At 41.5% G+C, this 26,394-nt stretch overlaps 1 long non-coding RNA gene across 1 annotated transcript; it reads right to left on the reverse strand.

Moving 5' to 3' along the window:
• Positions 1-1,032: 1,032 nt before the first annotated feature.
• LOC123371841 lies at positions 1,033-25,734 on the reverse strand. The gene is made up of 3 exons (XR_006579954.1): positions 25,556-25,734; positions 3,387-3,459; positions 1,033-2,498 (listed from the first exon to the last, which is right to left on the reverse strand). It is a non-coding gene; the product is annotated as an uncharacterized LOC123371841 (long non-coding RNA).
• Positions 25,735-26,394: the final 660 nt, after the last annotated feature.

Genomic DNA, 26,394 nt, shown 5'->3' on the forward strand with positions numbered 1-26,394 from the left:
CACTTTTGTTTTTTTACGATACCCCTAGAAACTTAGAACTGAAATCTGTTTTCTATTTTTGTTTTTACCCTACCCTGCAAATGTTTTTTTTTCTTGTGAGCTTGCTTATTAGAGCATTACTGCTGTAATTATTGGTTTGTTTCTTAAGCCAGCACTGAATAATCATCTGGAGAGAAAACAAAAGTAAAGTGTTTTATAGAATTTGCAAACAGATAAGGAATAATAAAGATAGATCAAATTGTCAGTGTCCCAAGTTGACTGTGTCCCTTGAACCTGCAAAGATTCACATCCTTATATCTATCCATTATGTTAAAGACCTTGAAACAAATAACTCAGGATGACTAAAGAGAACTAAAACCTTAGTTATTATTCAAACACCTTTTTCCCCCCTCATCATTCTAATACAGGCAGGAAAAATGTTGTTAATTAAAGTCAACAATATAACTATGTGGGAGGATCATACAAAGTATATCATCGGCTGGAATATAATTATGCTTCACATAAGACTCAGTAGGATGGTTTCAGAAAAAAAAAACAATAGATGTGTTGAATTTTTCCACATGCTTCTACAGAATCTGCCCAGGCTTTAAGAGATTCTGAATAAAAAAGAGTAAAAACTGTTCTTCTTTTCCTGGAATTTATAAACTGCAGACAATTTTCTGCAATTACACTGTGATAATTTTCTTTGTATACAGGTTGAGTTAAGTGAAGTATATGCTTAAGAAGTTGTTTCTCATTTGCTAAATTCTGAGCACTTTCTCAATTTGTTAATTAACAAGAGGATTGGTTTTCATTCTAAGTCCTCATGAAACATAGCACTTTACTGAACATACCTGTCACTAGTTACAGCATTCAGCTGAAGAGATGTAAATCCTCAGATAGTGAAGTTGTGTGTACACCACATTGTAGCCAGAACATTGGTACCAGGACTCAGTCGCAATCTTCTTCCCAGTAATCCCTATATTACCTTGGAGATAGTAACAGCTCCAGATCTATACCTGATAATTACCAAATTTCTGTTCTTATGGGAATCATAAAAGTCTGTTGTCATGCCCATCTTCTCCAAGTACAAACTTGCACAGATGAAGATGGTGGTTAACTGAATGCGTTATTTTAATTTAAAAAGGTGCCATTAACAGCTCTTTTCATTTACAGAAGAAACCCAAGGCAGATTAGCAATGTTCCTGAACCGTTTTTAGTTCACAGTTACAAGAGAGCAATATGACAGATCTTTTTTAGGCTGATTGCTCACCTGTTACAATAATTGAGGACCATGAATGAATGAAGGGTAGTGTGCATCAACAGATAAGCACATTTGAATATTAACATACAGCAGATAAGGCACAAATGAAAAATAAAGTGTTATGTACAAAACAGGCAGGAATACAATTCATACTCTGAACAAATGAAATGCATGTATATACATGGTAATTAAAGGCCCAAAAGTCAAATATGTGAGCCTACATACATACTTATATGTCTGAGCATATACATAATTGCTTCGATGCCTAAATTCATGCCTAAACTGCATTGACTCCACCATCACATTTGACTGCAACATGATGGGATTGTCAGGAGAGATCAATTGCAGCAGCATTGATGCAGCAGGTGTCAATTTAGCGGATCTAGTGAAGACCTGCTAAAATCGACAGTAGAGTGCTCTCAGGTTGACTCTGGTACTCCAGCTCCCCAAGAAGAGCAAGGTAAGTCGATGGGAGACAGCACAGTGAAGACACTGTGATAAGTTGACCTAAGCTATGTCAACTCCAGTTACATTATTCACATAACTGGAGTAGTGAAACTTAGGTCAACATGGTGCTGTATACAAAGTCGATGATAAGAGAAATCAAAGGGAGTTACACATCCCTTAAATTGCCTAGGACGGTTGTGGGATCTCAGTCATTGGAGGTTTTTAAGATCAGGTTAGACAAACATTTGTCAGGAACCTCTAATTTAGACCATCTCAAACTTCTCTTATTGCATACCCCCTTCCAGAATACAAGTTTTATATTTTAACCCTTTTAATGCCCAAGTATTGTACAAAATGTACAAAGAATACACAAACACAATATATAGGACTATAATAATAATACATAATTTATGGGTTTAGTTTTAATGTATGCTTACTTTTGACCAACTTTAATGACTTCCTAGTACCACTCACCAGTAATCTGAAGGATGAGGTTGTTTTTTGAGCACAGGTGCATAATGTTTGGAGTGACATGGTAGTTTGTAATAAGTTGTTTTCTACACAAAGGTGATGACGTGTATTTTTATTTCATTCCTATGAGTGATGAAAATCCACTTTCACAAACAAATTATATCAAACGGCATCCAAACCTTGACAGCCCTGTCAGACAATTTGGGGAACTCTGATTTCATTTAGATCCAAAACTTGGCCAACTGCTTTTGTTGGAACTCAGTCTTGACTCTGCCATCAGTTGAGATGTCCAGGAGATTCTCTTGATCTTTTATTGACAAGTCTTGCACCCTGGGTTCTGCAGAAAAAAAAAATGTGAAAGAGTAGTGATCCCATTTGTTTGTGTTTCCCATTGAGGGAAAGTACTCACTTAATTGGTTTGCCAGTTCAGTAAGACGTTGCTTTATGTCACTTTTAACACTGTTTTGAAACTGTAGTTCATTCGTTGTCGAGAATTCATGCACGTTTGGGAAGATTTCATTACACAGAGTGGAAAAGATTCCTGAATTCAAGGGTCAAGCTTTTATAAAGTTTACAATCTTCTCAGCATTGTCCAGCACCTCCTTCAAGTTGGTGGGCATTCTTTTGGCAGCAAGTGCTTCCCTATGTAAACTGCAATGCATGCACATCTCATTGGGTCACTGCTCTAATACATGTCACTACTCCATTATGCCTACCAGTCACTGTCTTTGCTCCATCAGTGAAGATGCCAATACATCATGACTAGATATTATGTTGATTTATGAAGCTGTCAAGCAACAGGAAAGATCTCCTCAGCTGTTGTTCTGGCAGCAGCGATTGGCAAAACAAAAATGTCCTCCTGCATTGCACCTTTGTAAATGTACTCCATGTACACCAGAAGGTGAGCTAAGCTTACCACATCCATGGATTTTTCCAGCTGCAGAGCAAAATATTGGCTGCTAGTGACATGGTTCATTAATTGAGTTAGGACATCATTGGCCAAGTCATCAATTTAATGTGACATTGTGTTGTTTACTAATGGCACTAACTGAATATATGGGCCTTCTTGCCAAGCATAGTGCTTATCATGTCTGTAGCCATAGGTAGTATTAGTCCCACTGCTATGGTGTGAGCTTTTCCCGACATTGCAACTCTAACTCTTAAGCATGATGCTTCATGGGCCTTAATATTGTCAGCAGCAGAGCACAAGACTGTCTTTACTCACCATTAGCTGTGCTCACATCTGCTTGAAAAATTCTTGTTTGCCCTTGTGTTGTTCATGTTTTGTTTCTAAGTGTCTGCATAGAAGAGATAGTTTTAAGCTGTTATTCAACAGGACTTCACCACATAACACACACTGCAGTTGAGGGTATTCACTGTCTCCAGTCTTAGTAAATCTCATTTTGATTATTTTTGTCATAGTATCGTAGAAGATTAGGTTTGGAAGAGACCTCACGAGGTCATCTAGTCACCCTCCCTGCTCAAAGCAAGACCAACCCCAACTAAATCCCAGCCAAGGTTTTGTCAAGATGGGCCTTAAAAACCTTGAAGGATGGAGATTCCATCACCTCCCTAGGTAACCCATTCCAGTGCTTCACCACCCTCCAAGTGAATTTTTTTTTCTAAAATCCAACCTAGACCTCCCCCAATTGCAACTTGAGACAATAACTCCTTGTTCTGTCATCTGCCACCACTGAGAACAGCCAAGCTCCATCCTCTTTGGAATCCCCTTTCAAGTAGTTGAAGGCTGCTCTCAAATCCCCACCTTACTCTTCTGAAGACTAAATAAGCCCAGCTCCCTCAGCCTCTCCTCGTAAGTCATATGTCCCAACCCCCTAATCATTTTCATTGCCCTCCGCTGGACTCTCTCCAGTTTGTACCCATCCTTTCTGTAGTGGGGGGGACCAAAACTGGACACAGTACTCCAGATGTTGCCTCACCAATGCCGAATAGAGAGGAATAATCACTTCCCTTTATTTGCTGGCAATGCTCCTACTAATGCAAGTGCCTTCTCTATCACACGTAACTTGCTTCAGCAATCAAAATGCATCTTTGTAGAAAATATAGTACTCTAACAAATGTAAAGATAATGATTTTATAATCATCGAGTTGTATGAAGACCAGACCAGTCAACATTCCTCATATACTAAAAAATTAGTGGCTAGTGATCTTTCTGGTGAACAGCTAGATAATTATGGGGAGATCACACTTTCTACTGAATGTTTGTGTTACTACCTTTCTAGAGATGCTAGAGAAAAGTTAAAAAAAAACATTTTTGCTAGACATATGAAGAGACAAAAATCCATCATTTTTACATATATGGAAGTTTTGGGAAACTATGTAAGATATTTTAAGAGATGCATCCAGATAGAAAGCAGGGCTGGTGGAGGGAGTCTACCCAAATTTTACAGATTTACTGAATAGCATCTGTACTGTGTGTTATAATCTTTAGGACCAAGTTTGCATTCCTTTTCAGGCAAAATTTCCATTAAAGTCAATGCAAGTTTATTAAGTGCACAGTTTGTCTATGCATGATATTTTTTCTCTTCATTAGAAAAAGCAAACTGGCACAGGCACCTTTTGTGGTGGAAAGATAGGTTAGCCCCCATGCCTGTTCAGTCACTAGCATCTTTGCTGCAATTGGTTGTGCACCAATGAAACCAAGTAATTTCAGGCCAATATAATGCATCCTACTGCAAGAAACCCATATTATTTTGTATTAACAGTGCCTCTGCAATTTAAAGAAAGAGTGGAGGAGTCATCAAGTTATTAAACTTAAGCCTTACTGAAAATTCTGTGAACCAACTGAAGAAAAATAGGGACTATTATTTATTGTTTGTATTACAGTAGTGCTTAGAGGGCTTGATCAAATTGAGGTCCCATTGTGTTAGACACTGTAAAAAAATAGCAAGGGGCAGTCTCTTTAAACAAAGGAGTCAGGATAAGGAGCTACATAGACAAAGCACTCGTTTGGTGGTTACCTGTGTGAGTCCCAGTGAATAGAAGCCATGTGGGTAAAATCCTTTGTAAAGCTCTGAAAATGTATAGCCAGGTTTTAAAATGTGCAAAAGAAAAAAAGGGGGAGGCTCAAACAACCCAGCAAGGCAATGTGCAACTAATATTATATATATATTTTTTAAAATAAAAAATACTTAATCATCTGAAATGCATATAGTGTAACATTTTTATTGATCCATTTCTGCCACCTTTGAGAATACCAACAATGCCTTTTGGGGGGGCGGGAAGTTGGAAAAGACCGTGCACACACACACACAAAAGTTTTGGTTTTTTTTTTAAGCTACCTATCACACAAAAAGTCAGTTTGAAGGAGTGCTAAGCTGGTCAAGAACACATTCTTGCTTCCTGTGCCTTACAAATAATTAATCCAAATGATAAAACAAGATGTTTCAAGTGAATGCATTTCAAGTTGATGCTATTTTGTAAATATTTGCAGACTATGACTAGGGGAATGACGAGAAACGAACACTAGTTGAAATACTGTTAATTATGTTTGCCTGCATTTGAAGAATTATAGAATTTGTATTGCAACTACATACTGACATATTAAAAAAAATGAAGCTCCTCTGACAAAATGTGATTGACATGCACATATTGAACATTTTCAGCCAAATAAATTTTGAAACACATACCATCTGTTTTCAGTTATTCTCTTAAGGTTTAAAAATGAAACTAGTAATTTAGTGATTTTACATGGAGGTACAGTAACTTCTCTATGCTATTTTGTGTAGCAAGGATATGAGTTTGACACTTCACCATTATGTTGTTTATGGATTATTTTCTAGCAATATAAAAACTCATAGCAGTTCAGGAAGAGTAAATAAAAGTGATTAAACACACACAGCTGTATCTTCAGCTGGTGTAAAGTGATGTAGCTCCACTGAGTTCAACTGAGCTGAGCAAATTCATACCAGATGAGGAACTACACCTCTACCTCGATATAATGCTGTCCTTGGAAGTCAGAAAAATTTTACTGCATTATAGGTGAAACCGGGTTATATCGAACTTGCTTTGATCCACCATAGTGCGCACCACCCCCCCCAGAGTGCTGCTTTACTGCGTTATATCTGAATTCATGTTATATTGGGGTAGCGGTGTATATGCTATATGCAATTTAGGTTTAATAATGTTCCTCTAAATTTGTGGAAGTCAACGAATGGCTACGCAGGTGGTGTCGGAGAGAAGGCTTTGGATTCTTCGACCATGGGGTGGCGTTCCAAGAAGGAGTGCTAGGCAGAGACGGGCTCGACCTAATGAAATGAGGGAAGAGCATCTTCACAAGCAGGCTGGCTAACCTAGTGAGGAGGGCTTTAAACTAGGTTCACCAGGGGAAGGAGACCAAAGCCCTGAGGTAAGTGGGGAAATGGGATACCGGGAGGAAGCACGAGCAGGAGAGTGCAAGAGGGGAGGACTCCTGTCTCAGACTGAGAAAGCAGGACAATCAGCGAGTTATCTTAAGTGCCTATACAGAAATGCAAGAAGCCTGGGAAACAAGGAGGGAGAACTGGAAGTCCTGGCACAGTCAAGGAACTATGATGTGATTGGAACAACAGAGACTTGGTGGGATAACTCACATGACTGGAGTACTGTCATAGATGGATATAAACTGTTCAGGAAGGATAGGCAGGGCAGAAAATGTGGGGGAGTATGACTGCTCAGAGCTCTGGTATGAAACTGCAGAAAAACCTGAGAGTCTCTGGATTAAGTTTAGAAGTGTGAGCAACAACGGTGACGTTGTGATGGGAGTCTGATATAGACCACCAGACCAGGGGGATGAGGTGGAGGAGGCTTTCTTCCAGCAAGAAGCAGAAGTTACTAGATTGCAGACCCTGGTTCTCATGGGAGACTTTAATCACCCTGATATCTCCTGAGATAGCAATATAACAGTGCACAGACAATCCAGGAAGTTTTTGGAAAGTGTAGGGGACAATTTCCTGGTGCAAGTGCTGGAGAAACCAACTAGGGGCAGAGCTCTTCTAGACCTGCTGCTCACAAAATGGAAAGAATTAGTAGGGGACGCAAAAGTGGATGGGAACCTGGGAGGCAGTGACCATGAGATGGTTGAGTTCAGGATCCTGACACAAGGAAGAAAGGAGAGCAGCAGAATACGGACTTCAGAAAAGCAAACTTTGACTCCCTCAGGGAACTCATGGGCAGGATCCCCTGGGAGAACAACATGAGGGGGAAAGGAGTCCAGGAGACCTGGCTGTATTTTAAAGAATCCTTATTGAGGTTGCAGGAAAAAAACATCCCCATGTGTAGAAATAGTAAATATGGCAGGCAACCAGCTTGGCTTAACAGTGAAATCCTTGCTGGTCTTAAATGCAAAAAAGAAGCTTACAAGAAGTGGAAGCTTAGACAAATGACCAGGGATGACTAAAAATATTGCTCAGGCATGCAGGAGTGAAATCAGGAAGGCTAAATCACACTTGGAGTTGCAGCTAGCAAGAGATGTTAAGAGTAACAAGAAAGGTTTCTACGGGTATGTTAGCAACAAGATGAAAGTCAAGAAAAATGTGGACCCTTTACTGATTGAGGGAGGCAACCTAGTGACAGAGGATGTGGAAAAAGCTAATGTACACAATGCTTTTTTTGAATCTGGGAGCTGACCTCGTTTCTGAAGACAGACTGCTGCACTGGGCAGCACAGTATGGGGAGGAGGTGACCAGCCCTCTGTGGAGAAAGAAGTAGTTCAGGACTATTTAGAAAAACTGGATGAGCATAAGTCCATGGGGCCCAGATGCACTGTATCCAAGGGTGCTAAAGGAGTTGGCGGATGTGATGGCGATTGGGGGAGGTCCCGAATGACTGGAAAAAGGCTAATGTAGTGCCCATCTTTAAAAAAAGGAAAGGAGGATGATCTGGGGAACTACAGGCCAGTCAGTGTCACCTCAGTCCCTGGAAAAATCATGGAGCAGGTCCTCAAGGAATCAATTCTGAAGTGCTTAGAGGAGAGGAAAGTGATCAGGAACAGTCAGCATGGATTCACCAAGGGCAAGTCATGCCTGACTAACCTAATTGACTTCTATGAGGAGATAACTGGCTCTGTGGATGAGGGGAAAGCAGTGGATGTGTTATTCCTTGACTTTAGCAAACCTTTTGATATAGTCTCCCACAGTATTCTTGCCAGCAAGTTAAAGTAGTATGGGCTGGATGAATGGACTATAAAGGTGGCTAGAAAGCTGGCTAGATCGTCGGGCTCAATGGGTAGTGATCAATGGCTCCATGTCTAGTTGCCAGCCGGTTTCGAGCAGAGTGCCCCAAGGGTTGGTTCTGGGGCCATTTTTGTTCAATATCTTAATTAATGATCTGGAGGATGGCGTGGACTGCACTCTCAGCAAGTTTGCAGATGACAGTAAACTGGGAGGAGTGGTAGATATGCTGGAGGGTAGGGATAGGATACAGAGGAACCTAGACAAATTAGAGGATTGGGCCAAAAGAAACCTGATGAGGTTCAACAAGAACAAGTGCAGAGTCCAGCATTTAGGACGGAAGAATCCTATTCACTGTTACAGACTAGGGACCGAATGGCTAGGAAGCAGTTTTGCAGAAAATGACCTAGGGGTTACAGTGGATGAGAAGCTGGATATCAGTCAACAGTGTGCCCTTGTTGCCAAGAAGTCTAACGGCATTTTGGGCTGTATAAGTAGGGGCATTGCCAGCAGGTCGAGGGATGTGATCATTCCCCTCTATTCGACATTGGTGAGGCCTCATCTTGAGTACTGTGTCCAGTTTTGGGCCCCACACTACAAGAAGGATGTGGAAAAATTGGAAAGAGTCCAGCAGAGGGCAACAAAAATGATTAGGTGGCTAGAGCACATGACTTATGAGGAGAGGCTGAGGGAACTGGGATTGTTTAGTCTGCAGAAGAGAAGAATGAGGGGGGATTTGATAGCTGCTTTCAACTACCTGAAAGGGGGTTCCAAAGAGGATAGATCTAGACTCTTCTCAGTGGTAGCAAATGACAGAACAAGGAGTAATAGTCTCAAGTTGCCGTGGGGGAGGTTTAGGTTGGATATTAGGAAAAACTTTTTCACTATGAGGGTGGTGAAGCACCGGAATGGGTTACTTAGGGAGGTGGTGGAATCTCCTTCCGTAGAGGTTTTTATGGTCAGGCTTGAAAAAAGCCCTGGCTGGGATGATTTATTTGGTCCTACTTTGAGCAGGGGCTTGGATTAGATGACCTCCTGAGGTCCCTTCCAATCCTGATATTCTATGATTCTATGATATGAAATTTAGATTTAATAATGTTAATACAAACTCTTTGGAACAAGTGCCATAAAATAAGTCCTGACATTTAGAGTTTGTAATGCTATTTATAAGTTCTTGAATTACATTAATTTATATTCTGGAAAGGACAAAACAGTGGCATCATACTGCCAAGCTGTTTCTTCTTCCAGATACCTCTAATCAGGAACAGGACTGTAATACAAATAGTTACATTAGCCCAGCCACTTGAGAGGAAACAAAGGGAGGTTCAGAATTCTCAACTACTCCAACCCTGAGAAAGTTTGGACAAAGTGAAGACAAAGCCTGAACTAAGCCCACATATTTGTGTCTACATTCACAGTGAAGATCCTCCTCCATCTGCATGAGTCATTTTGGGGGCTGAGGTTTGGGCAAAATTCATGACATTCACATTTGTGGTTCCACATAACTGAAATTCAGACCCCAGCTACAGATATTCAAATCTGAAAAATCCCTTCCCATAAACAAGCCAGCTGCCCACTCTGTTTCCCTTTATATTCCTGGCAGGAGACTTGATAGTTATTTTAGCTGACCCAAAGTGTTCAAAAAGGATGAGTTGGGCTTCAAAAACCCAGAAGTTTGCTTAAAGAGAGGGAGAATTTTTGTTTTAAGAAAAAGTGTATCTTTAGCCTTTCAGGGCTGAAGTTTTCTCCACAACCATGGAAGATTTTTTTGTAAATGAAAAATGAGATTCTCTCATAATTACAGCATGTAAACATGCAGGGGCTAGATGAGGACTGGCAGTAGCCCAGACTGAGGCAAGGTGGGGATAGTGTGGGGGGGACACTCTGAGACTGAGGGGTGTATGGCTAGGGGGCTGCACCCCAGATAACAGGGCACCAGGTCCGGGAGGGACACGGGGGGCCAAGCGGCAACAGGACACCAGCCTGCAGAGAGCGCTCCAAGGCTGGGAACTAGTTAATTCCTGGAGACGACCAGCAGGAGGCACCACAGGGGTGAGGCCCGTACCATAACAAATGGTGGAGAATGTGGGCACGAGCGGTCCATCCCCCATACAAGGGGCAGAACAAGGGACTAATCGGACTGTGCTGCATCGAGAGAGACTGATGGTGTAGAAGAGGACCTGTTATTGGAGAGCCTGGGTAGTCCAGCTTGCCAAGCAGCAGAGGGAGTTGCTCTGGCTGCTGCAGGAGTGGGCACCCAGACCCTATAAGGGGCTAGGCACCAAGGGCTGGAGACCGGTGCTGAAGCCTAAAAACTGTTTCACCTGTGGGCAAGTGGGACAGTTGAAAAAGGAGTGCCCCTACCGGACTGGAGCAGGGAGGCTCTACCCAGGACACTATGGAACTGCAAGCATGCCCCCTGTGAAGTTAACAGGGTGGGCTCCAAACTTGTTGGGCCTTTGGGGAACTGGGGCACTGGAAGAGGAAGTGCCCTTGGGGGACTCACAGGGCCCAGGTTAGCCCTGAGGTGGTCAGGGGTCAGCACTGGCTGTGCCTCCTCTGCCACAAGGGGCACCAGGGAAAGCGGCCTAGTCCCCAGAGAAAGAGGGGGAAGCTGGAGGACCAGGCCAGGTCTGAGACTGCCTTGAAGGAGGGGGTGGTGACGACGAGGGCCCAAAGAGGGGATTGTCCGGGGCACAGAGGCCCCAGACAACCTGGGAACCCACATGAGAGCCAATGTGGGAAGCAAAACTGAAGGGGGAACCCACGTAGGACCAGAGCGGTCTATGTTGGGAACTCAGATCCTAGAGATGGGAAGCGGGTGGCTCCAGAAGATGGAGAGCCTGTGAGAAGAGAGGAATTCCCTGTGGGTCCAGCTGAGGGGAAAGCTAGGCTGGTAGGGCGACACCCCCCCCGGTGGAGGGGATCTTGAGGTGGGGGGGTGTAGTAGGGTGGTCCCCCGCTCCTGCCCAGAAGGGCTTAAAACAGCCCTGGCAGAGGGCTGGGGCAGGGTAAAAGCTAGGCTGATTGGGGAAGTAAGCACAGCTGGGAGCCACGCCACAAACAGACCACAGCCGGCCCCTATAAAAAGGCTTTGAACAAGGAGCACAGAGACTCCCTCTAGCTTCTGAGAAGGAGGGACCTGAGCAGAGTACCTGAGTGGAGCAGGGCTGGGGAAAGGCAGAGGAGCTGGAGAGGCTCCAGCCTGGAAAGCTCCAGGCTGCATCCTAGCATAAGGCCAACAGGTACGGGGGGGGGGGTTGCAGAGGGCAGCCCAGGAGTAGGCAAAGGCAGCAGGTTCAAACCCAAACTTGCCTATGATGAGTGGCTTTTACACTGCAGTCTGCCCCAGGGAGCAGGGGCTAGATGAGGACGGTCAGTAGCCCAGACTGAGACAAGGTGGGGATAGTGGGTGGGGGTTCCCTAGGGAGGGGACACCCTGAGACTGAAGGGTGTATGGCTAGGGAGCTGCACCCCAGATAACGGGGTATTGGGTCCGGGAGGGACATGGGGGCCAAGCAGCAGCGGGACACCAGCCTGCAGAGGGCGCTCCAAGGCTGGAAATGAGCTAATTCCTGGAGATGACCAGCAGGAGGTGCCGCAGGGGTGAGTCCCACACTGTAACAGAACTCTAGGAGTTGGGGCTTTAAGAAAAATGTTATTGCAAGACTTGAAATAAAAAGCTTTTGATAACTTCTTCCTGCCCCAGTCTTCGTAAGATCTTAAGTGGCAACCCCTAATGAGGTCAGGGGCAGAGAGCTGGCCAAATGGCCACACCCAAAGACAGAGGAAACTAAAGTGCTAGTAGGCTTCCTCATAGAAAAGAGACAAAGTGCAGGAGCTTTGGGCCCATTTGAAAGAAGGGGAGGGAACCCTCTACTGAGGAAAAAGAAACCTAGTCTACACTCCTCTTCCTTCAGAGAAGGAAAGCCACTGTATATTCACCTCTCCCTCCCTCCAGTAATAGCTCAACATCTGCCTGCTAGCTGGACCAGAAAGGAAAGATCTCGGAACATTGATCAACACTTCTGTAGATGTATGGCTGAGTGTGCAAATACTATCCAAGAGTGCTTGTGGTATTAATAAATTAATTTGATTTACCAGTTCCTATTACAGACTATATGAAACATGGGAAATTTATCCTCTTGGTCATTATAATCTGTCCTCCAACTCCTGCAATACTCAGCTCCACAGATCTATAATATAACAATTTATGAATGCAAAACTACAGCTTCAAAGATATTTCTTCCAATCTGTAGTATATGCTTAGAGCATACCTCAAAAGACAGACCTAAGGAAAACAAATCTGATTTAGGATATTTATATATTTCAGGATATAGTTTCCTAGATAGGTTAATTATAAAACTTAATGCAATAAAATTCTTAGTTTGAGTTAGTAAGTAGGTTATAAAAAAAGTATATAAAATGCATTTTAAGCTGACAGTAAATTACTAATTATTATAACAAAATGGAGGAACAAAAAATTAAATCCCTCCATAAGTTAAGCATTTTTTTCAGCTATGTTCTGTTCAGTATAAAAAACTGCTTAAGTAAACAAGAGCAATTCAAGCAGACATTGACCTTGACAACACTGGGTAGGCTTTTTACAAGGATGACCTATTCTTAAACAATGTTTATACTCAATAGTCTCACTTGCAATTTCATTTACTCTTTGCAGTTGTTTCTCTAGCTAAGCATGACGCTTATGACTCATTTAGAAGGGATGTTTTAGTTCAAAGACTGATCTATCTTAATATAGGGGTTTAGCTTAAATATAATGGCTCAGATTAGCCCTAGCACCATGAAGTAATTGCACTTCCCTGTGCCAGGAGTTCTGCTTCGCTCTATGGTAAATTCACCTCCATTAAAAAAGGGCAAGTCATGGACTGTGGCAGGAAGGCTTGCATTATGACCCCAGGAATTAGTCTAGCAGGAGCATAATTCTTGCTAGGGTCACCCATGCCAACAGACTGCAGGGAAGAAGCCAGACTAAAAGCAGTCCACCAGCCATCCTTTAGCAGATTGAGGTGGGCTAACAACCTGCTCCTTTTTTTTTTTTCCTTCCTTAAAAAGTTGTTACAGAAACCTGCAGTATTGTTCAGTTCAACAAACTCAATCCAACTCAACTCAAGTATACCTAGAAGAAAGAGGATGCAAAGTGGTCAAACCTGCATGGAAACTACTCCATTAATTTGCTCTCTTAATTCCTAACTAGAATTGGTACGTGGAATGTGTGAACACTGAGTCCAGTAAAAATGGGCCTCAACAGGAAGAGGCAGGGCCTTTAAATCCCCAGGCCTGGCCTGGGACTCCGGCTGCTGGGAGCCCCGGGGCTAGGGGGTGACTTAAAGGGCCTGAGGCTCCAGCTGCCAGTACCAAAGCCGAGCCCAGGGCACTTTAAACTGCCGACGGAGCCCCAGGGGCTCCCGGCTGCTGCCGCTACCCTGGGCTACAGACTCTGGTGGAGATTTAAGGGGCCCGGGGCTCCACTGCAGTAGCCGGGAACCCCTAGCCCTTTAAATTACCCCAGGGCTCGGGCAGCGATTTAAAGGGCCCGGGGCTCTGGCTGCTGCCAGAAGCCCCAGTCCCTTTAAATTGTCAGCCTGGGAAAGCAGGTCCGATCTGGCATGGCGTACTACTCTTGGCGGTATGCCGGACCGTATGGGCTTACTTTCACCTCTGGTCACTGGATCACAGAACAGGGAACCAAACTGATCACATTACAATTCAGCACAAAAGAAGAACTTCAGAAAGTTTCAACAGCAGGAATGGGGCAGATGTGGGAGCACACCATGACCTAGCAGTAGCTAACTAGCTGTTTTGGGGGCAAAAAATGGAAAGAGGATAGGTGATAGGGAGAAGAAAAATGTGAAAAAAGAGGAAAAGCCTAAAATCTGGAAAACATCTGATGTTTCAGACAAATGAAATGGTGTTTCTTTTTGAATCTCATGGAATGAAAATTTAAATTGCCATTATGTAGTTAACAATTGTCACACCTCACAGGAAGACCTATTCAGGCATGCAAGGCTACATCTACACTACACAGCACTTTTGGCTGCATGTAGTGTGTATGTGGCTACATGCCACAGTGAAAAGCATGCTGTCCACACTGTGCTGCATAGTACATGTCAGTGAAAGGTTCTAGCAGTGGCCTCCTCTGCCAGAGACTTTCCCTCCTGTGGGGGTTGGGGGGGGAGAAAAAGGTCTCCAGCAGCAGGAAGCCAGCAGAGTCTTTTCCTGATGCCTCCCCCTGCCAGAGCCTTTCCCCCTTACCAGAATTTTTTCCTAAGGAAAGGCTCCAGCGGCAGGACACCACGCTGCTAAAAACAACAATGGAGATCGGGATGCACAGCTGTATTGAATAAAGCAGTGTAGGGTAGGTATACGAAACATACCCTTGCCCTTCAGGTGTGTTTTTACTTTACTTGCCTAAGCCATGTCTCACCATCTACACTGCTGTGAATACCCATGCTAAGGGTGGGGGCAGGGGAAGGGCTACATGGGTATGCACACTATATGCACTCTAATGGAAGATTTGCAAAGACAGAAATGGCAGTTAAGTGGCTAGATGAGACTGCCTGGAGGAAAAAAAAGAATTAGATTTCACACAAAAAAAGTTTAAAAAAAGTGTTTGCTTTGCATTGGTAGGAAGCAGACTTATCTAAATTTTTCATAGAACACCACACAAGATTTCACTCCTGAATAGCTAATTGGTGAGTGGTTAGGGTACTCAGCTGGGAGACAGGCTCAAATTCCTGCTCTGCTTGATTCAGAGTAGGAACTTGAACCTACGTTGCCCACAACCCAGATGAGTGCTATTCTGAGATCTCTCTTGATTAAGAACAATGTTTCCATCCTGGACCTGAGAAGCCTACACAGTGAAATTGTGTCACAATGGACAAATTTCCATGAAAAAAAATCAATCAGTTTTGATGAGTCAACATTTTCTAGCAAGAAAAGTTTAGAGAAGTTTGCAACCAGCTCTACACCTAACTGCCATTTCTGCCTTTTGCAGGGGAGACCCCACCATCCACTTACCCTATGGTAATACAGGCTTGTTTCCTACAAAGGATGGATTTTCTTTCCAGTTTTAAATTATTCAGGTGATAGGGTTTCCACTCATCAAGTTATGCGCACATAAGAACTTTGAGAGACTATTCCACAAGCTAATTGATGTCACAGTTAAAAAAGTTTCCCTTGTATTTATTCAATGTTTTTTTTATTTCGCTAAATTTTAATCCAGTTAATTGTAGTTTTACCCCTTGGCTCATATGAACAACTTCTGTGGTTGGAGAGGTAAAAGGAGACAACAGTATATTTCTCACCAACTTTGATGGAGAGGAAGCAAGTCCATTTCCAGCCCCCAACGTGCTACTGTGTATGGAATTCACAGTCCTGTCCTCTACCACCTCTTTGGGTCCATTTCACAGTGGACCAGTGAAGGCTGAGCTCAACAGCTGAAAGTCAGACACAAGTGTCAGCCAGCAGGGGGATGTAGAAATATCACTCAGAAGAAGGGAACAGTCCCCTCCCCAATAGCTCTCTGGTGCTCATAGGAAGTGGCCAAATGCACCCGAGATACTTGCTTTCTGATGCAGGGAAGTAAGTTCCTGAGGGGAGACAGAGCACACATCCCCAGAGGGAAAACTGGACCCAAAGGTGTAGGCAAAACACAGAAAATGGAGGATACAAGAATACAGGGTTACAGGGGAATGACATAGTACCAGCACACACTCACATGGCATAAACGTAGGACATGATATAAGGGAGTAGGGCTGGTTGAAAAAGTTCTTTCAAAACTATTTGGATGGAAAATTAGGTTTTCAACTTACATTTTTAGCAAAAAGTATCTGCTTTCTACAGAAAATTTCAATTTTTCTATCAAAGAAAATAAATGTTTGGAAACATTTTGATTTGGATATGCTACCATAGTGTCTCATGGTAATTGCAGTTCAGTCCAGCATGACTTGCATTATGGGAGTCCCTCACCATGGTACACATATCTCCGGGCCAGGCAACCCAGGATGTGTGTAGTAATGCAACTACTGGTCCTCACTGTGAGGTGAGATTGTGGTGCATCATTAGATACATAGCCTGACAGTCTCTTCTATAGATTGGACTCTAAGTACCACAATTAAAACCTCTATGAGGCATCACATCATTTGATTTTGATATTTTGCCCAAAAACTATTTTTTTCTGGGATTGAGAGGAGTCCACTCTTGCCTATCAACATGATGAACTAATAACTTAATCGTAAGAGCCCTGTTTGCAGCTTACAGCTTTCAAGCACTAGGAATGGCTATTCGATTACCCTCTTGCTATTAATGCAAGCTATATGTACTTAGTGATGTGGTTTTCCAATAATTCACGGCTATTTAAGTTATATATAGAAACATCTTAAAATGGTAGGAGCTCTTTAAACTTAAGTTCTTTAAAGAATACTTTTCATCATGTTGGAGCACAAAAAAAATAAATGACTTTTAATTATGATTAAATGTCTAAGTTAAGCAAAAGTTTTTCATAATTTTGAAAGCCTTCTATTGTAAGTACACTCATCACCAGGAACTATTATGCACAGATGTCAATGACATTGTTTCCTTCCTCTTTTGATTTTAAGGTCTGACTGACTGAAACACTCTGCTATTTAGGGATGGGACATGAGAGAGTTCACCAAGAGTTCCCTCTGCAGTGGGAGTATATATCAGCCCTGATGTGGAGGTACTACTTCTTTTATGGGACCTTATGCACTGACAGCAAATATTTTAAGGGAGTAGTTTGTATGTAAAATGAATCATAGAAAATCAGGGTTGGAAGGGACCTCAGGAGGTCATCTAGTCCAACCCCCTGCTCAAAGCAGGTCCAATTCCCAACTAAATCATCCCAGCCAGGGCTTTGGTCAAGCCTGACCTTAAAAACCTCTAAGGAAGGAGATACCACTTCCCTAGGTAACCCATTCCAGTGCTTCACCCCCTCCTAGTGAAAAAGTTTTTCCTAATATCCAGCCTAGACCTCCCCCATTGCAACTTGAGACCACTACTCCTTGTTCTGTCATCTGCTACCACTGAACAGTCTAGAGCCATCCTCTTTGGCACCCCCTTTCAGGTAGTTGAAAGCAGCTATCAAATCTCCCCTCATTCTTCCTTCTGCAGACTAAACAATCCCAGTTCCCTCAGCCTCTCCTCATAAGTCATGTGCTCCAGCCCCCTAATCATTTGTCGCCCTCTGCTGGACTCTTTCCATATCTGTTGGGAAACAGCCGCTCAGCCTCCTAACATACACCATATCTAGCTTCTTCTGACCCTTCCTTGGCCTGTCCTGCCAATTCCTCTCCCTGTATTGTTCCAAAGGGATTTTAAAGAAATCAGGTAGGGTCTGGTCACACAGGGAAAAGCCTGAGGAATGGACAGCCCTCAGTTGGAAAGGCCAGGATGGAGGGGAAGGCATATCCACTCCTAATCTTGCAGAAATTACTGAGAAAAAAATTTAATGCAGCCCCAGGCTGCAGTCATTCCCAATGCTGAAGAACTCCCTCCCCATTGACATAGGGTTTTGGAAGCAGCCACAGACAGGTTGTGGAACTTCAATAAAAAACACATTAGCATTATCAGCAAGAATGGAGAAGAATATCTACATAGGCAGAGGTGAGGCATATAGACTCCAGGAAGATGGCACTTGCCTCTCTTATTTGATTATTTCCTCTGTTCTCAGTGTAGAATGTGACTTATTGTTCCAATAGAAAACCCCCATCCACCTCACCAGAAACGCTGCAAAATGATTCTTCACCACTGGGGATGTGAGGGAGATTCCCAAAGGTGACAAATCTGAGGAACTGTCCCAGATTGAGGTGTCATTAGTGGTAGTTTTGGAACAAATTGATCAACTAAACAGTAATAAGTCACCAGGACCAGATGCTATTTACCCAACAGTTCTGAAGGAACTCAAATGTGAAACACCAGAACTACTAACTGTGGTATGTAACCACATTTAAATCAGCTTCTGTACCAGATGACTGGAAGCTAGCTAATGTGACACCAATTTTTTAAAAAAGGCTCCAGAAGTGATCCTAGCAGTTACGGTACTAACTTCAGTACCGGGCAAACTGGTTAAAACTATAGTAAAAACAGAATTATCAGGCACATAAATGAAGATAATTTGTTGGGGCGGGGGGGAGAAGAGAGTCAATGTGGTTTTTATAAAGGGAAACCATGCCTCACCAATCTACTAGAATTCTTTGAGGGAGTCAACAAGCATGGGTGATCCAGGATTTTCAGAACGCCTAGATTTTCAGAATGCCTTTGACAAGGTCCCTCACCAAAGGCTCTTAAGCAAAGCGAGCAGTCATGGGATAAGAGGGGAAGTCTTATGGATCAGTAACTGATTAAAAGATAGAAAACAAAGGATAGGAATAAATGTTAAGTTTTCAGAATGGAGAGGAGTAAATAATCGTGTCCTGCAGGGATCTGTAGTGGGACCAGTACTGTTCAATATATTCATAAATGATTGGGAAAACGGGTAAACAATGAGGTGGCAAAGTTTGCAGATGATACAAAGCTATCAAGATAGTTAAGTCCAAAGCAGACTACAAAAAGTTACAAAGGGATCTCACAAAACTGAGTGACTAGGCAAGAAAATGGCAGATGAAGTTCAAGGTTGATAAATGCAAAGTACTGCACATTGGAGAACATAATCCCAATGATACATATAAAATGATCTAAACTAGCTGTTACCATTCAAGAAAGATCTTGGATTCATTGTGGATCATTTTCTGAAAACATCTACTCAACGTGTAGCAGCAGTCAAAAAAGCTATCCGAATGTTGGGAATTATTAGGAAAGGGATAGATAATCAGACAGAATACATCATATTGCCTCTACATAAATCCATGGTACACCCACATCTTGAATACTGCATGCAGATGTGGTCGCCCCATCTCAAATATATAAGAATTGGAAAAGTAAAGAAAAGGGCAACAAAAATTAGGGGTATGGAAAAGCATCCATATGAGGAGAGATGAATCAGACTGGGACTTTTCAGCTTGGAAAAGAGACAACAACAGGGGGAATATCATAGAGGTCTATAAAATCATGACCGGTGTGGAGAAAGTAAATAAGGAAGTATTATTTACTCCTTCTAGGGAACTAGGGATCACCAAATGAAAATAGGCAGCAGGTTTAAAACAAACCAAAGGAACTATTTCTACACACAACACAACCAACATGAGGAACTCTTTGCCAGAGGATGTTGTGAAGCCAAGACTACAACTGAGTTAAAAAAGAAAAAAACTAGATAATTCATGGAGGATAGGTCATAAATGGCTATTAGCCAGGATGGACAAGGATGGTATCCCTAGCCACTCTTCCCCAGAAGCTGGGAATGGGTGATGGGGATGATTACCTGTTCTATTCATTCCTTGTGGAGCACCTGGCATTGGCCAGTGTTAGAAGACAGGACACTGGGCTAGATGGACCTTTGGTCTGACCCCTATGGCCATTCTTATATTCTAATGGGACCCTTATCCCAATATTTCTGTAGATGCTCTGGGCCTCCATTAGCATGGTTTTTATTGTGGGAGTCTCATCAAAAACTATTTGTATAAGAGTTCATAGATTCTAACAAGATTAAATGCTGAAGACGATGACATGAAGAAGTCTGTGTGAACTCAAAAGCTTGCCTCTCACCAACAGAAGTTGGTCCGAGAAGAGATATTGTACCCACCTTGGCTCTCTAATATCTTGGGACCAACATGGCTACAAAAGACACTGAATAGATTAAAATATTTTTTCCTCACGAAAACTATTTTTTATTTCTCTCTGCATAAAAGAAAAAAATTGCAACTTTAAAGTTTATTGTAAAAAGTAAGGGGGGGTGGAGGGGAAGACTCATGAAAGAAGGAATTCCAAAAGCTCAAATGCTATATTTGTGGCAACTTGAATTATATCTACTGATTGAATTTCATGAGTGGTCTTGTTAAGTATGAGGTCCAAATTTTCCAGTAATATTTTGTTGAGATCCTAATTCACTGCATCCTTTGGGGCCCCCAGCCCCCAGATCAATGCTGAACAAGATCTCACATGTGTTATAAAAACATATCTAGCAGACAATATATCCGTCTAATTAAAAAAAGCAAGGACTTATATACACTTCACTTCTGTATGTTTCACAGTTTTTGGCTTATCAGGGATCACAAACTTCTATATATAAATGGTATTAAATATTAACTTTTTGCCAAGAAAGATTGCTTTTGTTAAGATTAAAAAGACAGCAGTATGGGTTTATTCATGCTCCATCTGTTGTTCTATTTTCTCCAATGGCAACTTCAAAGCACTTTAGCATTATTGAGTGTTTGCTAAGGAATGCCAACACAATAGTCCTCCCTCAGAGAAGAAATCAGAAGAGTTCAAGAGTGAAAGGAATTCTCAGTCGGCTGTTTAATCCAATATTTAATTGTATGTGTATTTATTTTTATTGATTTTTTTTTAAAGCTGATGGAGAGAAAATAACTTGCAGCCTTCTTAACACATGAAGAATTACAGCAGGAGCTGGTATCCTTTACTGAATGAACAATGCTATTCATAAATGAAGAAAATTTCAAAGGTTTGTTTCCTGCTGCTAATTTTGCTAGTGTATTGAATTATTGTGGGACTGCTGGGAACAGCAGGAGATCTTTATGATACATGTGCAGGAAGGAACAGATCTGATGAGTAGTGTTAATCATTGAAGCCTCAGTTACTGTAGGTGTCAAAAAAGATCTGAAGTACAATCCTCCCCCTTTAATGTTTTAGCTCAAGGTAACTTTTAAAAAAATATTGGTTTAAAATGTGGCCTTGCACGTTGATGAGATGGTCCTTCTAGAATCGTGTTACTCAGGGATCTCAGACAGAAGTACATATGGGAAATGGATTTTTGCCTTCCCCCGCCCTGCCATCATCACCCTTGCAGTTAAGTCATCGCAGCCATCTCTTTTTCAGTTTCTTGAGTCTGTCTGATTATAAGAATTAATAAATAAATCTGCAGATTTCAGTCTACAGTAGGAGAATGTTTAATCTTGCTTGGCAGTTTAAACATGCTCTCATCCAGAAGCAGTTAAGGCGCTTAACTCAGAACTCTGTTTCATAGCTCTTCTGAATGATTTTTAAGTGATGCCATTTTCCACCTTATAATATTGCTGTCTTCCTTGATGTACAGATTACTTTCTTTGGCATGTGTGTTTTATCTCTATGAATGGTATTTCTAAGGCACCTATCACCAGGGAATCTTACTTGAATTTCTCTATCAGACTATGATTTTACTTCTGTTCACTACAGACTAATCATTTGCCATGGTAATGGGGACATAGGAATTATTTTAAGCAGAACTATTAATTATTTCCATGCAACAGAAGTTAAATTTTAGCAGATGTGGGTTTCTCTATCCTTCCCCATACCTGACCTCCCCCCAGGCAGGAAAGAAAGGAAAACTAAGAGGTTTACAATGTCACTCTTAAGACAGGTGAACTTCCCATCAGTAGTGAGAATACTTGCCAAAGGTAATTGAGTTAGCAGACATCACTGTTGAGCTCAAGAGGAAACAGGGTTCTGGCTTGACCAGCACATGAACTCACACCAAAGCAGTCACAAGCAGAGGTGTAAACAGACTGTTCAGTTATTAAGCCATCTGAGGTCTCCATTATCATTGTTTCATTGCAATCCTAACCGTCTTTTCCCCTTGCATGGGGAAAATGTCAATATAAAAATGACTAGTTCTTTCAATCATCAGTAACCATACTGGACATATGTCTACAAACCCATTCTTCACAATGGCCATGTAACCTGGAATTAACAATTGTCTTAATGGAAATTGCAGCCAAGATTGCTTCAGTAACAGATGTTTTCAGCTGTGAAAAGTCTGCCTAGTCTTCCTTCAAACTGAGTTAGCCTAAAGGATGCAGACATCACTTATTGTATTTCAGCTGGTTAGGGACTGACAAGCAAGTCTGACTGCTGACATGCTCCTATATTCTTCTAATTACTTCTGACAAGAAAATCATGATGCAATCACATTATTTTGTAACCCATTTTTTCCTCCAAGCTGTAAAACCTTATAATCTACTCAATATATTGCCACAAACAGCTGTGGATTCTGTGTGTTATCAGTTTTAGGCTGTGGCATTTTAATGCACTACACTGAGAACTGTTAGAATCCTTGTGTGTGGAGCAGGAGATGTCATGCTACTTATAACTCAAGTCTTAATAGACCTTTTCAGGAACTGGATGATACAACCTGAATACTCCCATCATGCTTATAGCATCCCTGATGAGCTCCCTTCCTCCAGCCCCAATACAAGTAGAATTAAACTGAGATAATGGCAACAGCAGATGAGTATTCAGTAATCTATTAATTATTTTATTGTAACAAACAAGGGGAGTACTTTAAGATCAGATTGTTCCACTAAGGCACAGGCCTGTAAACAGAGAGTGACATTGAGATGCATTTATTATTTCTAGTGCAGTTAAGTCCCTAGAAATCCAACGGATGATCAAATCCCATCATGCCAGGCACACAATAATAGCAGGTACTATGCACATATAATGAAGAAATGGTCACCACCCCCCGTGTACCAACCCAGGGAAGAACTTTTGAATCCCCCTGGTGAGGAGATGGATCATGTCTCTTCTACAACCACTTAGCTGAATTCAGGTGGTTGACAGCCTTTGTGGCTCTCAAGTTCTGCGGACATAGGATTTTGCAGTGGTGAGGTAGACTAGATGGATCAGTATTCAAGTAACATGATTAAATGCAGAGAACCTGTGTATAATGTATTTTTTACAAAAGGCACTGCATTGCACAATATTTAATGTTGGTCTTACAATTATATTTATTGTTGCCTTAGTTGAATCTTGAGTCAAAGAAACCCTACCCTTTTCTTACTTCTTTGTGGTCACTACTGGCCCTTATGTGGAATGATGCCTGAAATTTCCAGGCATCTGTTTTTTTCTGGGTATTAGTGACTCCTTCTGCTACTCTGTAAAATGAGTAGTGAAGGTCAGATGTCCTATTAATTCATTTCAGAGGCACATAAATAGACTTTCTAGGTCTCTGCACATCTCACAGGTTTCTGTTCTCATGCCCTTTGGGAGAAGAGGACATTTTCTCCCACCAGTCTCTGCCTATAAAAGATGAACCCTCTCTACTAGAAGAGTGCACCAGTTTAACTGTTAAATTTAAAGTTTAGCTGAAGCCAAATTGATACAACTAATGTTTAAACTGATTTAAGTGTGCACATTGGGGTTCAGCTAAAGAGAGTTTAAAATTGATTTAAACTGGTGCAATTTTCAGTATAGACAAGGTTTTTAATGAAGTTGGTGTTTCAGTTGCCTTCCAGGCATCCATGGCAAGAACTCCCATCCATTACAGAAGGACCAAGATTGCACAAAGGCCACCTATCTGCAGCACACTCACTACAGGATTGGTTTGCATTTGATTAACATTTGGAGCTCTTTTCTTTTCAACCATGAGTGCTAGAAAGCTTTTTAAAATAGTTTCTGCAGATGTTGATTAACTTAATGGAAAGAGGAGGATTGCCCCTCCACCCAGACATGACATTGTGTGCAAAAGGGGATAGGGCTGTGAACTCACATCCTTCACCCCAGGGCACTCATAGGAAGTGCATTTGTGCCTTGTCCTGCATAAGGAAAAGGTGAATCAAGAGTTAATAAGACTCCTTGTACCTTCCCCTGTACCCACACAGGAGCCAGGAACAATTTGGTTCTTTATTATGGAAACCTGTGGTTCCTGAATAGAGCTTTTAAATAAAGTGATCAGCAATAAACAATACATCCTTTCAGTTATTTTTAACTTCATATTAATGTGCACATTGCCCCATTTTATACTTAAAATAATTACTGCCTTGCTTTCAGAATTGTTTATTCTTCCTGTCTCAGGTTTTGATGTATTCCCCCCCCCCATTAATGCTTTTTATAAGCATATTACAAAGTACTCTGAAGGAAAATATATAAAATCAAAATGATATAATTGCATTATAAGATTAGATCACAATCAATTTAGGGATTCTCATATTACTGCAGAACACCAGTGAGGTTACAGTTTAGTAGCTTTAGATACATTTGCATATTGCTGGCTTTTCATCTAACAATATTATTTACCAATGCTTACAAAATCCCATTAATTTTAGGGGATCTAATAAAGTGAATGTGTAGTATGGGGATAAACTAATCTTCTGAAATATTAGGGACTGTAAAATGTGTATTCCACTATTTGTGCATTTTTGTATGATTATTTGTTCATATAGTATTCCATCTATCATGATAAAACTGTTACAATTTATAGTTACAGTATTTTATAGGTCAACATCTAAAGCAATAAATATTTATTTTCTTTTGAATTGAATCTACATGGTAAGTCTTTGTTTCTAAGAAGCTACTGATATTAGAATTTTCCTATTTTCTTTTTAAAGTCTCATTGTAAGTTTTGCCTAAGGACTTCAAAATTTGGCAAAATAAAGAGAATAGTGTTTTATATATAAACAAAATCTTGCAGCTCTATGGCAACATCAGTGAATCCTTTTTCTGTGGGGGTTAACAATGGATAAATAGAGATCAGGGAGAACAAAGGCTAGAGGGCAGAACAATAGTCAAGGATAACAGGAAAGTAGTTTTTGATTTTTATGCTAACTGTTAGCAAAAATCTTAATCTGTTTTTAAGGTGATGTTTTTGAAAACTACATGTTAAGGTTAAAGCTTGAGACCTTGTGAGCTACAAAAGAGGAAAGCTTGTGGTAACAAGTATAAGAAAGAATTATCTACTAGTATGTGGTGTGGGTATTAGTTCAATGAATAAATTAGAACTCAAATAATCTTGGCACAAAGGTTTTGGAGCTACAGGCCAGAGAGTTACTGGACAAAACACTTTGGCCTTTCACATTCAAGAAAGGGTTGAAGCTATCACTTGACACAGGAACAAGGCAGCAACAAATCTATTATTCTACAACAAATAGCTTAAGGAGGGATTATAGCAATGGTTAATATCTAAGGTGTTATAGAAGGGGCACCCCTTGGTACTGAACATGGCTGTGCTATGGCCTGCCTCACTTCTCCTTCTCCCTCCCCCATGAGGTAACAACAAGGCCATTATAACAGCCCAGTCAAACAGCTACTTTGCAGCAGTCTGTTCCCTTAATAAAGCCTTCTCAAAGGAGCATTTTTACAACAGTTTAAAGTGTCTTACCTCATAGAGCAGATAAAAGTCTCCAGATTTAGCCCCAGCTTCTTCTGCTATAAGGCCCCAGGCTTCTTCCCCACCACATGGGGAAGTCTGCAGTCCTTCCTCCATGGGGGGCTTTTACCTAATTCAGACTCCCCTCCTCTAGAGCTTCCTAAACAGAGCTCTCCTAAGCCTTTTCTTAGGCCCAGTGCTCTTAATTAACTGCCTTCCTGCTACTTAGGCAGTTAAATATCCCCAGGTGGACCTGAGTTGGCTCATTCCCTTCAGCTGAGCCTGGGCATTTGACTCCCCTTAAAAGAACAGCCCTGTGACAGGCTGCCTTTCTATTTCAGTACTGATGTTGGGTTTAACTAGTTATAAGAAACAAGAGATGTTGTTGGAGATCTAGTTTAATTTAAATTCAGTAATTTAAAGAGAGCATTTTGACCTAATATACCTAGAATCCTAAAGATGCTATATGAAACCAAATTCTAATTTAATTCCAGCTATATATTATTCTCTCATTAAATACTTTTTATTAAGGAATACAGAGGAATCTTTTTAGTGAAGGATTTATTTATTTAATTTTGGAGAATAACTTCCATCTGGACTCAGTCCTGTAAAATCTGAGGAATGTGTTGGTTCCTGCTGACAGGCTATTCTGTATTGTGTAGTTATGCTGCTGCTTTCTTTTTATTGCATAAAGTGTATTTTGTATGGGTGGCAGGGTGCTTAGAACCTGGGACAAGTTCTTTTTCTTAATATGAAATCAAAGTAAATACATTAGTCTTACTGGTATTGCTGTTAATTGTGTGGATTGACAAAACTTAAGGCCCTAATCTAGCAAGATGCTACACACAGGC

This window comes from Mauremys mutica, chromosome 5, assembly GCF_020497125.1.
Source record: "Mauremys mutica isolate MM-2020 ecotype Southern chromosome 5, ASM2049712v1, whole genome shotgun sequence".
Classification (NCBI taxonomy): domain Eukaryota; kingdom Metazoa; phylum Chordata; order Testudines; family Geoemydidae; genus Mauremys; species Mauremys mutica.